Source organism: Anas acuta, unplaced genomic scaffold (genome assembly GCF_963932015.1).
Source record: "Anas acuta unplaced genomic scaffold, bAnaAcu1.1 SCAFFOLD_50, whole genome shotgun sequence".
Lineage (NCBI taxonomy): Eukaryota > Metazoa > Chordata > Aves > Anseriformes > Anatidae > Anas > Anas acuta.
In genome coordinates this window covers 353,900-371,373 of record NW_027076097.1, presented here as the reverse complement: position 1 = coordinate 371,373, position 17,474 = coordinate 353,900, and the positions used below count along the sequence as shown (strand labels likewise).

The window sequence follows — 17,474 nt, the reverse complement described above, 5'->3', positions numbered from 1 at the left end:
CCAGACCAGATAAAGTTCAAATTAGAGTGATTCTGAATCCTTTCATTAAAACGCTGCACATTTCTGTGCAAATTATTTCTGACTCTTCTGGACAAAAGTGGATGAAATAGTTCTTACAAATTAATAATCAAAGGTTGGAACCTTTTACTCACACAAACACTAGTGAATTTTCCAGGAAATATTTTTTTGGCAGGGAATTTTCCCAAATCTAAGATAAAGAGAGGAAAAGTTGGCTTCTCATATTAGTTACTGCTTTTGACTGCTGGGCAAAGGGAATAAAAACAGTAGTTAAGTGCAAGCTTTCCTTCTCTTCTTTACTATGGATAGGAATCGTCACTTCACACCTTTAGCACCTTCAGAAACACACCCAGTGCCATGCAGGTTCCTCTGCATCTACTTCTAACAATTACTGGTGCTCCTTAGCATGGAAGTTTGACTCAAAACACTCTCCAGATTTAGCTCTTTTGACTGCCCAAGGAGCTCATCATTTTGCTTGTTGCCTTCCAGTTTCCTGAACAGACCGGGAACACTGTTCAGAATCTGAATAGATCTGGTCTAAGGAATAGGAAGAAAGCAAAACCAAGCATACCTCGCAGCCCTAAATTCCAAAAAAGCAGTCTCATTTTAAAAAGGACCTCAAAAGCTTTTTTTTTTTTTAAACTGACACCTGCTAACACGGCAATCCGGGCGCTAAACCAGCTGAAGTTGTCCCTGAAAGCCTGAATAAAAATGAGTAACTCTGGTGCATTCAGCAGGTCTGTAATAGAAGTTGGTAAGATTTTTAGATTTCTTTTTTTTTGCTCCAGGGTGCTGGTAAAATGTTTGCATTAAGAGATTTTGAATGTTTTCTACCAAAGAATTAGAGATGCGCTACAGTGCCAGTAGCTGGGGGTCTGGAAATACACACCAACAAGTGTCATAAGCTTTGCCTTTGCTGAAGGAAGATGAATAGTACCAAGAAAATCTGTCTAGTTTGTTTTACAGGCTTGTCTTTCTCAGTATGGAACAAACTGACCTCCCTGGTCTAACTTTGCAGTTGCCTATTCTGCCTTTGTCCTGGAGAGAAGAGCAAGAACAAATCTATTTTTGCACTCCAAAAACGCATTAGAGGAGGATTATCACACCCACCTAAGGGTACTTCCTTGTTTGTTTATAAAGCACCAAGTATTTCTCTTGGACAGTCTCTGTAGCTGGTCTGTTTTGTGCCTTCCATTTATAATAAAGATATTAAGATGCTTACCCCTTGTTTTTTTTTGTTTTGTTTCTTTTTTTTTTTGTTTTGTTTTGTTTTTGTTCTTTTTTCTAACGAACAGTGGAAGTGGAGAGTCAGATGACAAGCAAGAACAAACACTAGAAACTCCTTGTTCTGCCCCTGCTTTTTAATCACCCAGCATCACCCCGGCTGCAAAACAGCCTCTGCTGATTTACCTGCTTGTTAAAGCACCCCACAGGCTGCAAGTGCGGTGTGCTAGGTGTCAAGTTCTATTTAACGGTGCACGGGTAACCATTCATCTTCCCACAGTCGAAGCACAGAACAGCCTCTTGCTAACAGAACTCATCCCTGCTGCTGCAAGAAACCTCATGGCCTGCAGGAAAACCTCAAGCTAAGAGTTCCAAAGCAAAAGCAGAAAACGCATGATTTGTACTCTTTATATTGGAGTGAATTCTAGCTGCTAAACGCTGCCTACATCTGAGGGCACGTGCTGAGGCTGGGGGGAAGGACACTCAACACCCACTGACAGCAGGAGTGCAAAGATGACAGCCAAGAAGGCAAAGGTTAGAGCTGAACGCTGCCTCAGCTTCCTCCAGCAGCCAGCGGGGGGTCACCTTTCAGCACGCTCTCTGAGACTCTGAGCCCCGAGTTACCGCAGCCGCCAGCTACAGCTGCTCCTTGCTGGCCCAAACTATTGGAAGAGTCTTCAAACTTCAGGGACCTGTTTTATGACAGCCTCGAGATCCAATTAATCTGTTCCTGAAGGCGCTGATCGTCCTGGTGTTTCTGGAGCTGTCCAAGAACAATCCTGAACTGAGGCACTCATCTGATCAGACAGTGCTTCGGCACAGATTTGTCTTTAGCTTGACACATCAAGGTGAAGAGGAATCGATTCTTGCAAGCAACCTCTCAAACAGGGATCTAATAAGGTGACCAAAACGACAGATCTGTTGTGCAGATCTGAGCACGTCCCTCTGCAGGGAATCACTTTCAAGCCTAAGATGTTTCACCCATCTCCCTGCCCCAGAGCGACACAAGTAAAGCTCTTAAGCAATTGCTAACCTGTTCTCAGTGCTCACGAGTCCCAAATCACTCATTTTACAATCTATAAACCATGGCAGCTGGCACCTAGTTGGCACACGGTGACACTGCACACGTTGGCAGTGTCGTCAGGAGCTGCAAAGTCAGGGCTGAGGGGGTTAAGGGAAAACCACACATCAGTTTAGCAACTTGGCTCCCGTAGGATACTTCCTACGGCAGGAGTTTCAGCAAAGCCACTCAGAGGGACCTGCTGGCTAATTCAAACGGGACTTCTGCTGGAGCAGTCAGAAGGCAGCAGGAGATATCCAGTGGGCATCGCTGTCAGTCTGTGGCAGTTTGGGGTCCAGGTATCAGTGGTTAGGTGGGGTTTTCTCTGCTTCACTTTCTCCAAAGCTGTGAAAAAATATTTCTTTTACAGCACTGTACAGTCCCACGTTAAGGATGGAACCAGCTGCATCAACTTCCAGTACGACGGTGTTGGAAAAAGGTGCCTTTGGTGGTCAGGAGCACAACAGCTCTGCTGATGTGTTATTTAAGTGTGTTCTTACATCTGAGTTTCCTCATAGCAGTATGTAGCTGAGGGGGTCCAACTTTCCCAGGGAAGATTTATGGTTTTTCTCCTACCAAGCACCAGCTCAGTATACAAAGCTCTGTTAATAACACCCAAGCATGTAGATGTTAAACTGAAACTGCTTTTAAACCTAGTTGTTGTTACAAAAATAGCTTAATACACCATCTTCAGAGGGTAAAAATTCACATGGAAGTACAGAAAAACCCAGAAGCGCTTCCTGAGCTTCAGTTTACCAACAGCACCATCGGATTTAGATCCTGGCCTGGCAGCCAGGATGCAGGGTCTGTAAGCATTGCTGCGATGTGGAAGTGCCAAGGCAGGTTTCTGGCCTGCCCTGACTAAAAGACCTTTTTTTTCCATACAAACAGCGTGCCAGGGTACGCTGTAATGCCAATGTGCCAGGTCAATAGAGGATGTCAAACAACAGAGGCGTTTCTCCTAATTTCTGGCATGAAAACACTTTTAACTGCATTCTTTTCACCAAGAAACCCCTCTCTATCTTCTCCAATACTCCAGGATCTGCTGCAGCTGCAGCAGCAGCCGCGCTGCTACAACCCACATCTTTGCCAAATCTTTTCAATAATTGTGCTTTACCTCGGCAACGTTGAGGTCACTCCTCTTCCTCCTCCAGCTGAGGAAGCAGCTCGCTGGCTCTGCCACACCGCAGGTGCGCAAGCAAAAGCTGGGAACACAGGAGTCAAACTCTCAGTGCTCACGAAGCCACCAGGGCACAGGCCTGACACAGAGGCACCCCGGATCCGCTCTCCCTCCCCGCTGCGAGGCTCGCAGCAGCCCCGACCCGAAGCGCACACAATGCTTCGCATGGTGATGTCACCGCTGATTCTGAGGCCCCAGGTGAGGATCTGCCTCACCACTCTCAACGCTGGGGTTGGGTTTTGGTTTTGTTTTTTTTTTTTTCTTTTAAACATTCACAGCTTATGGGAAACCATCAGGTAAACCACAGATCGCTAGGGAAGAAGTCCCACACGAGGGAAGAAGTCCGTGCTTTTCTTCCAGGCAGCGGCACGTGCTTTAACACGCCGCGTTCAACAAAGCAGCTCTCCCCGTTTTGCTCAGTGGCAACAGGCACGACTGCAACGCACACAGGTGTAGGCAGCACCTGCAGGTCCCAAACCCTTAACCGGTTTGTAGAGAGCACCAATTTTTGAAGTAGTGGCTCTCCCTTAATCCATGACCCCTTCTTTCCTTTATTTATAGCGGGTGGCTCTCCTCCATTTTCCTCCTCAGTGTCTGAGCAGACACTGGGAATCGTTTCTGGAGGAAGGGCACTGCTGAAGCTCCTACATCTACTCTCCGAGAAAAGAGAGTATGTCAAAGAATACAGATTTCCTTTCTTTTTCCCTTTTGAAATACAATTTCTGAAATCAACGCTGCCGCCTGGCAGCAAATACCTACGGGACTAAAGAGGATTCCTCATCCTCACTGTAACGTTGTAGTTAACCTCCCAACGAACCCATCTCCCCAGGAAGCGGCCATTTGAGATGGGAAGGGGTAGAGCAAGAGGAAGCTCTCCTTAGCCTAGCTCTTCTCCCAACACCACCTTGCCATCCAGCACCAAATTCAATTCACCTGCTCCGCCCGATCAGTCGAACGGGCGTCCGACGCTGGCACATGCCACAGCGGTGTTTCTGACGTGGCTTAAATCACCTATCCGCAGAATATCTCGGGTCTGTACGCTCCAATAACGCAGTAGTTGAGAAATAACGCCCAGAGCTCACACTCTGAGTGCAGCCCAACAGCACCGAAGCACCGGGAGGCTAAACATTCCCAACCTGGCAACAAGGCTGACCCAAGCAACAGCACGGAACCCTTCTGCACCTTCAGCGTGGACATCAGCGGAAGGAAACACAGATTTTTCTTTTCTCCTGGGGCTGCACCGCTCAGGGCCAGCAGAGCAGTGCTTCCCCTTCCCTTCTCTGTCTGTGCCAAGATCGTGCCTCGTCTCTCGAGTCCTGCCCGTGATGGTGCCTGGCCTCAGCCCCTTGAGGCGGCCATTCCTCCACCACCGCAGCTCTCTTGGCAAGCTGCGAGTCATTTTATGTCTTGTCACGGCTTTCCAGAGCCAGGCACACAGGTTCTGGAGAAGGCTGGGGCAGGACAAGCCTGCTTTAAGCCCCAAACCTGCCTCCTTTACTGTCTCCTCTCAGGCCAGGCCTACCCTCCGGGCCCAGCAGCACTCATCCTGCCTGCCCCAGGACCCGTAGGTTGCGCCCTGTGGTAGCAGCAAAGAGCCCCCCAAATGTCTGTCCTGGGGTACACAGGGGTGAGGCAGCCCCGTCACTGCGCAGACACCCATGGGACACGTCACCAGAGCCGCTATCGGCTTGGCAATTAAGGACGTGGGAGAGGAGCCCACGTCACGCAAGCATTCGTGGCTGCCCTGGACAAAGAAAGAAACAGTGGCTGTTTTTCTCCCCATTTAAATAGCTAAAAGTACCGCTAGCAGTTTCTTTCTTTGCGTTCAGCCTGTACTACGTTTAAAGACAGAAGCAGCTTCTGCTGAGGAGGTGGAAGATGCTGTCAGCAGAAACACCGTGCCTAGAATGCGAGTAGGGAAGACAGCGATGCTGTGAAATAAAGCTTTTACAGCCACTTCAGATCAGTTGGCCCGGGCTCCAAGGGTCAGACACCCAGCTGGGAAGATTGAATTTCCTCCTCGATAGCCTTGCCCAGCTCAATCTTGCCATCCTGACTTGGCTCCAGAGAAAGCCTCTTATTAAAGGCACAGAGAAACAATAGCTTCTCGGCCAAAAACGAGGAGTTCAAGCAATCCAGTGAAAAAGCTGTGCTTGGGAACAAGAACGTTTCAGAGGCTAGTTGATTTTAGTTCTCATCGTCACTCATGTCATGGCAAAGGGCCTCTACAGAGGCAAAAGAGTCTCAGCACTGAGGTAGGACATAGCTCAAACACCAGCCCCAGAAGGTGGAGATCATAGCCTTGACTCACCCTAAAGGCATCGCAGAAAGGGCACCAGGTAAGAGGACAAGGAGGGTTTTTGCTCTAGGGTTAGTTTGTCACATAGCCCAGGAGCCACTGGCTTTGGCTAGCATTTGACAACTGATTCTGGACCTTGAATGGACGAAGCCATACTCTGCCTCTGAATAATGAGGCTTGCATAGAGAGAAAACCCACACTGCCTATAGGGACTCTGTCATAGCAGTGGGCTTGCTTCTTGAGCCCCATCCCTCTTTCCACCCTGCAGGCCCTACTTGCACGCTCTGCCTTGCTCAGATGGGAAGCTCAGCCATTCATCCAGCACCACGAGAAGATGTGGGATTGATTTCACAAGCTGGTGGACACACTGAGGACGTCACAGTTACATGTGGGCACATTTTATTCTCTGGATGCACTCGCGCATTGTTTCTGCTCAACAGCCAAAGCTTTATTGATTCAAAACCATTTCCCTTCTCCCCCACCCCCAGCATGTTTTATTTATTTATTTATTTATTTTTAAATTTTGTATATGTATCCCTTTTCCCACCCCTCAACTGCTCGTCCACTTCTGATTTGAGTAATATCTCTGCTTGGAGTCTGTTTTCTCAGAAGAAGCTAACTGACAATTCATTCTTTTTTTTTTTTTTTCTCCCAAGAACTATATAAATTACATGCAAAACATTGTACACAGAGATTAATATCAAAATGCAATACAGATCAGATGCACTTTAAGCTGGACTCTAGGATATGGCAAACACACCAGGGTACATATTGCTTTGAAACCACCATTTTTTTTTAATGTCATGCATACCACATAATATTCAGTCTTTTGTTTTGTATTTTTCTGTTTTTATACAAAAATACCAGTGCTTATTATACTAGTTACTGGAAAAGAAAAAAAAAAAATCAGATCTGTGTGCCCTCTTCAAATCAAAATTTTGTTGTGAGAGCACTGGATAAATATATATACACACACCAACAAGTGTCATAAGCTTTGCCTTTGCTGAAGGAAGATGAATAGTACCAAGAAAATCTGTCTAGTTTGTTTTACAGGCTTGTCTTTCTCAGTATGGAACAAACTGACCTCCCTGGTCTAACTTTGCAGTTGCCTATTCTGCCTTTGTCCTGGAGAGAAGAGCAAGAACAAATCTATTTTTGCACTCCAAAAACGCATTAGAGGAGGATTATCACACCCACCTAAGGGTACTTCCTTGTTTGTTTATAAAGCACCAAGTATTTCTCTTGGACAGTCTCTGTAGCTGGTCTGTTTTGTGCCTTCCATTTATAATAAAGATATTAAGATGCTTACCCCTTGTTTTTTTTTGTTTTGTTTTGTTTTGTTTTGTTTTGTTTTTGTTCTTTTTTCTAACGAACAGTGGAAGTGGAGAGTCAGATGACAAGCAAGAACAAACACTAGAAACTCCTTGTTCTGCCCCTGCTTTTTAATCACCCAGCATCACCCCGGCTGCAAAACAGCCTCTGCTGATTTACCTGCTTGTTAAAGCACCCCACAGGCTGCAAGTGCGGTGTGCTAGGTGTCAAGTTCTATTTAACGGTGCACGGGTAACCATTCATCTTCCCACAGTCGAAGCACAGAACAGCCTCTTGCTAACAGAACTCATCCCTGCTGCTGCAAGAAACCTCATGGCCTGCAGGAAAACCTCAAGCTAAGAGTTCCAAAGCAAAAGCAGAAAACGCATGATTTGTACTCTTTATATTGGAGTGAATTCTAGCTGCTAAACGCTGCCTACATCTGAGGGCACGTGCTGAGGCTGGGGGGAAGGACACTCAACACCCACTGACAGCAGGAGTGCAAAGATGACAGCCAAGAAGGCAAAGGTTAGAGCTGAACGCTGCCTCAGCTTCCTCCAGCAGCCAGCGGGGGGTCACCTTTCAGCACGCTCTCTGAGACTCTGAGCCCCGAGTTACCGCAGCCGCCAGCTACAGCTGCTCCTTGCTGGCCCAAACTATTGGAAGAGTCTTCAAACTTCAGGGACCTGTTTTATGACAGCCTCGAGATCCAATTAATCTGTTCCTGAAGGCGCTGATCGTCCTGGTGTTTCTGGAGCTGTCCAAGAACAATCCTGAACTGAGGCACTCGTCTGATCAGACAGTGCTTCGGCACAGATTTGTCTTTAGCTTGACACATCAAGGTGAAGAGGAATCGATTCTTGCAAGCAACCTCTCAAGCAGGGATCTAATAAGGTGACCAAAACGACAGATCTGTTGTGCAGATCTGAGCACGTCCCTCTGCAGGGAATCACTTTCAAGCCTAAGATGTTTCACCCATCTCCCTGCCCCAGAGCGACACAAGTAAAGCTCTTAAGCAATTGCTAACCTGTTCTCAGTGCTCACGAGTCCCAAATCACTCATTTTACAATCTATAAACCATGGCAGCTGGCACCTAGTTGGCACACGGTGACACTGCACACGTTGGCAGTGTCGTCAGGAGCTGCAAAGTCAGGGCTGAGGGGGTTAAGGGAAAACCACACATCAGTTTAGCAACTTGGCTCCCGTAGGATACTTCCTACGGCAGGAGTTTCAGCAAAGCCACTCAGAGGGACCTGCTGGCTAATTCAAACGGGACTTCTGCTGGAGCAGTCAGAAGGCAGCAGGAGATATCCAGTGGGCATCGCTGTCAGTCTGTGGCAGTTTGGGGTCCAGGTATCAGTGGTTAGGTGGGGTTTTCTCTGCTTCACTTTCTCCAAAGCTGTGAAAAAATATTTCTTTTACAGCACTGTACAGTCCCACGTTAAGGATGGAACCAGCTGCATCAACTTCCAGTACGACGGTGTTGGAAAAAGGTGCCTTTGGTGGTCAGGAGCACAACAGCTCTGCTGATGTGTTATTTAAGTGTGTTCTTACATCTGAGTTTCCTCATAGCAGTATGTAGCTGAGGGGGTCCAACTTTCCCAGGGAAGATTTATGGTTTTTCTCCTACCAAGCACCAGCTCAGTATACAAAGCTCTGTTAATAACACCCAAGCATGTAGATGTTAAACTGAAACTGCTTTTAAACCTAGTTGTTGTTACAAAAATAGCTTAATACACCATCTTCAGAGGGTAAAAATTCACATGGAAGTACAGAAAAACCCAGAAGCGCTTCCTGAGCTTCAGTTTACCAACAGCACCATCGGATTTAGATCCTGGCCTGGCAGCCAGGATGCAGGGTCTGTAAGCATTGCTGCGATGTGGAAGTGCCAAGGCAGGTTTCTGGCCTGCCCTGACTAAAAGACCTTTTTTTTCCATACAAACAGCGTGCCAGGGTACGCTGTAATGCCAATGTGCCAGGTCAATAGAGGATGTCAAACAACAGAGGCGTTTCTCCTAATTTCTGGCATGAAAACACTTTTAACTGCATTCTTTTCACCAAGAAACCCCTCTCTATCTTCTCCAATACTCCAGGATCTGCTGCAGCTGCAGCAGCAGCCGCGCTGCTACAACCCACATCTTTGCCAAATCTTTTCAATAATTGTGCTTTACCTCGGCAACGTTGAGGTCACTCCTCTTCCTCCTCCAGCTGAGGAAGCAGCTCGCTGGCTCTGCCACACCGCAGGTGCGCAAGCAAAAGCTGGGAACACAGGAGTCAAACCCTCAGTGCTCACGAAGCCACCAGGGCACAGGCCTGACACAGAGGCACCCCGGATCCGCTCTCCCTCCCCGCTGCGAGGCTCGCAGCAGCCCCGACCCGAAGCGCACACAATGCTTCGCATGGTGATGTCACCGCTGATTCTGAGGCCCCAGGTGAGGATCTGCCTCACCACTCTCAACGCTGGGGTTGGGTTTTGGTTTTGTTTTTTTTTTTTTTCTTTTAAACATTCACAGCTTATGGGAAACCATCAGGTAAACCACAGATCGCTAGGGAAGAAGTCCCACACGAGGGAAGAAGTCCGTGCTTTTCTTCCAGGCAGCGGCACGTGCTTTAACACGCCGCGTTCGACAAAGCAGCTCTCCCCGTTTTGCTCAGTGGCAACAGGCACGACTGCAACGCACACAGGTGTAGGCAGCACCTGCAGGTCCCAAACCCTTAACCGGTTTGTAGAGAGCACCAATTTTTGAAGTAGTGGCTCTCCCTTAATCCATGACCCCTTCTTTCCTTTATTTATAGCGGGTGGCTCTCCTCCATTTTCCTCCTCAGTGTCTGAGCAGACACTGGGAATCGTTTCTGGAGGAAGGGCACTGCTGAAGCTCCTACATCTACTCTCCGAGAAAAGAGAGTATGTCAAAGAATACAGATTTCCTTTCTTTTTCCCTTTTGAAATACAATTTCTGAAATCAACGCTGCCGCCTGGCAGCAAATACCTACGGGACTAAAGAGGATTCCTCATCCTCACTGTAACGTTGTAGTTAACCTCCCAACGAACCCATCTCCCCAGGAAGCGGCCATTTGAGATGGGAAGGGGTAGAGCAAGAGGAAGCTCTCCTTAGCCTAGCTCTTCTCCCAACACCACCTTGCCATCCAGCACCAAATTCAATTCACCTGCTCCGCCCGATCAGTCGAACGGGCGTCCGACGCTGGCACATGCCACAGCGGTGTTTCTGACGTGGCTTAAATCACCTATCCGCAGAATATCTCGGGTCTGTACGCTCCAATAACGCAGTAGTTGAGAAATAACGCCCAGAGCTCACACTCTGAGTGCAGCCCAACAGCACCGAAGCACCGGGAGGCTAAACATTCCCAACCTGGCAACAAGGCTGACCCAAGCAACAGCACGGAACCCTTCTGCACCTTCAGCGTGGACATCAGCGGAAGGAAACACAGATTTTTCTTTTCTCCTGGGGCTGCACCGCTCAGGGCCAGCAGAGCAGTGCTTCCCCTTCCCTTCTCTGTCTGTGCCAAGATCGTGCCTCGTCTCTCGAGTCCTGCCCATGATGGTGCCTGGCCTCAGCCCCTTGAGGCGGCCATTCCTCCACCACCGCAGCTCTCTTGGCAAGCTGCGAGTCATTTTATGTCTTGTCACGGCTTTCCAGAGCCAGGCACACAGGTTCTGGAGAAGGCTGGGGCAGGACAAGCCTGCTTTAAGCCCCAAACCTGCCTCCTTTACTGTCTCCTCTCAGGCCAGGCCTACCCTCCGGGCCCAGCAGCACTCATCCTGCCTGCCCCAGGACCCGCAGGTTGCGCCCTGTGGTAGCAGCAAAGAGCCCCCCAAATGTCTGTCCTGGGGTACACAGGGGTGAGGCAGCCCCGTCACTGCGCAGACACCCATGGGACACGTCACCAGAGCCGCTATCGGCTTGGCAATTAAGGACGTGGGAGAGGAGCCCACGTCACACAAGCATTCGTGGCTGCCCTGGACAAAGAAAGAAACAGTGGCTGTTTTTCTCCCCATTTAAATAGCTAAAAGCACCGCTAGCAGTTTCTTTCTTTGCGTCCAGCCTGTACTACGTTTAAAGACAGAAGCAGCTTCTGCTGAGGAGGTGGAAGATGCTGTCAGCAGAAACACCGTGCCTAGAATGCGAGCAGGGAAGACAGCGATGCTGTGAAATAAAGCTTTTACAGCCGCTTCAGATCAGTTGGCCCGGGCTCCAAGGGTCAGACACCCAGCTGGGAAGATTGAATTTCCTCCTCGATAGCCTTGCCCAGCTCAATCTTGCCATCCTGACTTGGCTCCAGAGAAAGCCTCTTATTAAAGGCACAGAGAAACAATAGCTTCTCGGCCAAAAACGAGGAGTTCAAGCAATCCAGTGAAAAAGCTGTGCTTGGGAACAAGAACGTTTCAGAGGCTAGTTGATTTTAGTTCTCATCGTCACTCGTGTCATGGCAAAGGGCCTCTACAGAGGCAAAAGAGTCTCAGCACTGAGGTAGGACATAGCTCAAACACCAGCCCCAGAAGGTGGAGATCATAGCCTTGACTCACCCTAAAGGCATCGCAGAAAGGGCACCAGGTAAGAGGACAAGGAGGGTTTTTGCTCTAGGGTTAGTTTGTCACATAGCCCAGGAGCCACTGGCTTTGGCTAGCATTTGACAACTGATTCTGGACCTTGAATGGACGAAGCCATACTCTGCCTCTGAATAATGAGGCTTGCATAGAGAGAAAACCCACACTGCCTATAGGGACTCTGTCATAGCAGTGGGCTTGCTTCTTGAGCCCCATCCCTCTTTCCACCCTGCAGGCCCTACTTGCACGCTCTGCCTTGCTCAGATGGGAAGCTCAGCCATTCATCCAGCACCACGAGAAGATGTGGGATTGATTTCACAAGCTGGTGGACACACTGAGGACGTCACAGTTACATGTGGGCACATTTTATTCTCTGGATGCACTCGCGCATTGTTTCTGCTCAACAGCCAAAGCTTTATTGATTCAAAACCATTTCCCTTCTCCCCCACCCCCAGCATGTTTTATTTATTTATTTATTTATTTTTAAATTTTGTATATGTATCCCTTTTCCCACCCCTCAACTGCTCGTCCACTTCTGATTTGAGTAATATCTCTGCTTGGAGTCTGTTTTCTCAGAAGAAGCTAACTGACAATTCATTCTTTTTTTTTTTTTTTCTCCCAAGAACTATATAAATTACATGCAAAACATTGTACACAGAGATTAATATCAAAATGCAATACAGATCAGATGCACTTTAAGCTGGACTCTAGGATATGGCAAACACACCAGGGTACATATTGCTTTGAAACCACCATTTTTTTTTAATGTCATGCATACCACATAATATTCAGTCTTTTGTTTTGTATTTTTCTGTTTTTATACAAAAATACCAGTGCTTATTATACTAGTTACTGGAAAAGAAAAAAAAAAAATCAGATCTGTGTGCCCTCTTCAAATCAAAATTTTGTTGTGAGAGCACTGGATAAATATATATACACACACCAACAAGTGTCATAAGCTTTGCCTTTGCTGAAGGAAGATGAATAGTACCAAGAAAATCTGTCTAGTTTGTTTTACAGGCTTGTCTTTCTCAGTATGGAACAAACTGACCTCCCTGGTCTAACTTTGCAGTTGCCTATTCTGCCTTTGTCCTGGAGAGAAGAGCAAGAACAAATCTATTTTTGCACTCCAAAAACGCATTAGAGGAGGATTATCACACCCACCTAAGGGTACTTCCTTGTTTGTTTATAAAGCACCAAGTATTTCTCTTGGACAGTCTCTGTAGCTGGTCTGTTTTGTGCCTTCCATTTATAATAAAGATATTAAGATGCTTACCCCTTGTTTTTTTTTGTTTTGTTTCTTTTTTTTTTTGTTTTGTTTTGTTTTTGTTCTTTTTTCTAACGAACAGTGGAAGTGGAGAGTCAGATGACAAGCAAGAACAAACACTAGAAACTCCTTGTTCTGCCCCTGCTTTTTAATCACCCAGCATCACCCCGGCTGCAAAACAGCCTCTGCTGATTTACCTGCTTGTTAAAGCACCCCACAGGCTGCAAGTGCGGTGTGCTAGGTGTCAAGTTCTATTTAACGGTGCACGGGTAACCATTCATCTTCCCACAGTCGAAGCACAGAACAGCCTCTTGCTAACAGAACTCATCCCTGCTGCTGCAAGAAACCTCATGGCCTGCAGGAAAACCTCAAGCTAAGAGTTCCAAAGCAAAAGCAGAAAACGCATGATTTGTACTCTTTATATTGGAGTGAATTCTAGCTGCTAAACGCTGCCTACATCTGAGGGCACGTGCTGAGGCTGGGGGGAAGGACACTCAACACCCACTGACAGCAGGAGTGCAAAGATGACAGCCAAGAAGGCAAAGGTTAGAGCTGAACGCTGCCTCAGCTTCCTCCAGCAGCCAGCGGGGGGTCACCTTTCAGCACGCTCTCTGAGACTCTGAGCCCCGAGTTACCGCAGCCGCCAGCTACAGCTGCTCCTTGCTGGCCCAAACTATTGGAAGAGTCTTCAAACTTCAGGGACCTGTTTTATGACAGCCTCGAGATCCAATTAATCTGTTCCTGAAGGCGCTGATCGTCCTGGTGTTTCTGGAGCTGTCCAAGAACAATCCTGAACTGAGGCACTCGTCTGATCAGACAGTGCTTCGGCACAGATTTGTCTTTAGCTTGACACATCAAGGTGAAGAGGAATCGATTCTTGCAAGCAACCTCTCAAGCAGGGATCTAATAAGGTGACCAAAACGACAGATCTGTTGTGCAGATCTGAGCACGTCCCTCTGCAGGGAATCACTTTCAAGCCTAAGATGTTTCACCCATCTCCCTGCCCCAGAGCGACACAAGTAAAGCTCTTAAGCAATTGCTAACCTGTTCTCAGTGCTCACGAGTCCCAAATCACTCATTTTACAATCTATAAACCATGGCAGCTGGCACCTAGTTGGCACACGGTGACACTGCACACGTTGGCAGTGTCGTCAGGAGCTGCAAAGTCAGGGCTGAGGGGGTTAAGGGAAAACCACACATCAGTTTAGCAACTTGGCTCCCGTAGGATACTTCCTACGGCAGGAGTTTCAGCAAAGCCACTCAGAGGGACCTGCTGGCTAATTCAAACGGGACTTCTGCTGGAGCAGTCAGAAGGCAGCAGGAGATATCCAGTGGGCATCGCTGTCAGTCTGTGGCAGTTTGGGGTCCAGGTATCAGTGGTTAGGTGGGGTTTTCTCTGCTTCACTTTCTCCAAAGCTGTGAAAAAATATTTCTTTTACAGCACTGTACAGTCCCACGTTAAGGATGGAACCAGCTGCATCAACTTCCAGTACGACGGTGTTGGAAAAAGGTGCCTTTGGTGGTCAGGAGCACAACAGCTCTGCTGATGTGTTATTTAAGTGTGTTCTTACATCTGAGTTTCCTCATAGCAGTATGTAGCTGAGGGGGTCCAACTTTCCCAGGGAAGATTTATGGTTTTTCTCCTACCAAGCACCAGCTCAGTATACAAAGCTCTGTTAATAACACCCAAGCATGTAGATGTTAAACTGAAACTGCTTTTAAACCTAGTTGTTGTTACAAAAATAGCTTAATACACCATCTTCAGAGGGTAAAAATTCACATGGAAGTACAGAAAAACCCAGAAGCGCTTCCTGAGCTTCAGTTTACCAACAGCACCATCGGATTTAGATCCTGGCCTGGCAGCCAGGATGCAGGGTCTGTAAGCATTGCTGCGATGTGGAAGTGCCAAGGCAGGTTTCTGGCCTGCCCTGACTAAAAGACCTTTTTTTTCCATACAAACAGCGTGCCAGGGTACGCTGTAATGCCAATGTGCCAGGTCAATAGAGGATGTCAAACAACAGAGGCGTTTCTCCTAATTTCTGGCATGAAAACACTTTTAACAGCATTCTTTTCACCAAGAAACCCCTCTCTATCTTCTCCAATACTCCAGGATCTGCTGCAGCTGCAGCAGCAGCCGCGCTGCTACAACCCACATCTTTGCCAAATCTTTTCAATAATTGTGCTTTACCTCGGCAACGTTGAGGTCACTCCTCTTCCTCCTCCAGCTGAGGAAGCAGCTCGCTGGCTCTGCCACACCGCAGGTGCGCAAGCAAAAGCTGGGAACACAGGAGTCAAACCCTCAGTGCTCACGAAGCCACCAGGGCACAGGCCTGACACAGAGGCACCCCGGATCCGCTCTCCCTCCCCGCTGCGAGGCTCGCAGCAGCCCCGACCCGAAGCGCACACAATGCTTCGCATGGTGATGTCACCGCTGATTCTGAGTCCCCAGGTGAGGATCTGCCTCACCACTCTCAACGCTGGGGTTGGGTTTTGGTTTTGTTTTTTTTTTTTTCTTTTAAACATTCACAGCTTATGGGAAACCATCAGGTAAACCACAGATCGCTAGGGAAGAAGTCCCACACGAGGGAAGAAGTCCGTGCTTTTCTTCCAGGCAGCGGCACGTGCTTTAACACGCCGCGTTCGACAAAGCAGCTCTCCCCGTTTTGCTCAGTGGCAACAGGCACGACTGCAACGCACACAGGTGTAGGCAGCACCTGCAGGTCCCAAACCCTTAACCGGTTTGTAGAGAGCACCAATTTTTGAAGTAGTGGCTCTCCCTTAATCCATGACCCCTTCTTTCCTTTATTTATAGCGGGTGGCTCTCCTCCATTTTCCTCCTCAGTGTCTGAGCAGACACTGGGAATCGTTTCTGGAGGAAGGGCACTGCTGAAGCTCCTACATCTACTCTCCGAGAAAAGAGAGTATGTCAAAGAATACAGATTTCCTTTCTTTTTCCCTTTTGAAATACAATTTCTGAAATCAACGCTGCCGCCTGGCAGCAAATACCTACGGGACTAAAGAGGATTCCTCATCCTCACTGTAACGTTGTAGTTAACCTCCCAACGAACCCATCTCCCCAGGAAGCGGCCATTTGAGATGGGAAGGGGTAGAGCAAGAGGAAGCTCTCCTTAGCCTAGCTCTTCTCCCAACACCACCTTGCCATCCAGCACCAAATTCAATTCACCTGCTCCGCCCGATCAGTCGAACGGGCGTCCGACGCTGGCACATGCCACAGCGGTGTTTCTGACGTGGCTTAAATCACCTATCCGCAGAATATCTCGGGTCTGTACGCTCCAATAACGCAGTAGTTGAGAAATAACGCCCAGAGCTCACACTCTGAGTGCAGCCCAACAGCACCGAAGCACCGGGAGGCTAAACATTCCCAACCTGGCAACAAGGCTGACCCAAGCAACAGCACGGAACCCTTCTGCACCTTCAGCGTGGACATCAGCGGAAGGAAACACAGATTTTTCTTTTCTCCTGGGGCTGCACCGCTCAGGGCCAGCAGAGCAGTGCTTCCCCTTCCCTTCTCTGTCTGTGCCAAGATCGTGCCTCGTCTCTCGAGTCCTGCCCGTGATGGTGCCTGGCCTCAGCCCCTTGAGGCGGCCATTCCTCCACCACCGCAGCTCTCTTGGCAAGCTGCGAGTCATTTTATGTCTTGTCACGGCTTTCCAGAGCCAGGCACACAGGTTCTGGAGAAGGCTGGGGCAGGACAAGCCTGCTTTAAGCCCCAAACCTGCCTCCTTTACTGTCTCCTCTCAGGCCAGGCCTACCCTCCGGGCCCAGCAGCACTCATCCTGCCTGCCCCAGGACCCGCAGGTTGCGCCCTGTGGTAGCAGCAAAGAGCCCCCCAAATGTCTGTCCTGGGGTACACAGGGGTGAGGCAGCCCCGTCACTGCGCAGACACCCATGGGACACGTCACCAGAGCCGCTATCGGCTTGGCAATTAAGGACGTGGGAGAGGAGCCCATGTCACGCAAGCATTCGTGGCTGCCCTGGACAAAGAAAGAAACAGTGGCTGTTTTTCTCCCCATTTAAATAGCTAAAAGTACCGCTAGCAGTTTCTTTCTTTGCGTCCAGCCTGTACTACGTTTAAAGACAGAAGCAGCTTCTGCTGAGGAGGTGGAAGATGCTGTCAGCAGAAACACCGTGCCTAGAATGCGAGTAGGGAAGACAGCGATGCTGTGAAATAAAGCTTTTACAGCCACTTCAGATCAGTTGGCCCGGGCTCCAAGGGTCAGACACCCAGCTGGGAAGATTGAATTTCTTCCTCGATAGCCTTGCCCAGCTCAATCTTGCCATCCTGACTTGGCTCCAGAGAAAGCCTCTTATTAAAGGCACAGAGAAACAATAGCTTCTCGGCCAAAAACGAGGAGTTCAAGCAATCCAGTGAAAAAGCTGTGCTTGGGAACAAGAACGTTTCAGAGGCTAGTTGATTTTAGTTCTCATCGTCACTCGTGTCATGGCAAAGGGCCTCTACAGAGGCAAAAGAGTCTCAGCACTGAGGTAGGACATAGCTCAAACACCAGCCCCAGAAGGTGGAGATCA

At 48.4% G+C, this 17,474-nt stretch overlaps 1 long non-coding RNA gene and 1 pseudogene across 1 annotated transcript; both read right to left on the bottom strand.

Annotated features, from left to right (window-relative positions):
- Positions 1-17,474, bottom strand: part of LOC137848951 (kinesin-like protein KIF27) — a 118,195-nt pseudogene that overhangs the window by 34,854 nt on the left and 65,867 nt on the right.
- Positions 12,398-14,384, bottom strand: LOC137848966 (uncharacterized). Its single transcript, XR_011091614.1, has 2 exons — positions 13,007-14,384; positions 12,398-12,959 (listed from the first exon to the last, which is right to left on the bottom strand). It is a non-coding gene; the product is annotated as an uncharacterized lncRNA (long non-coding RNA).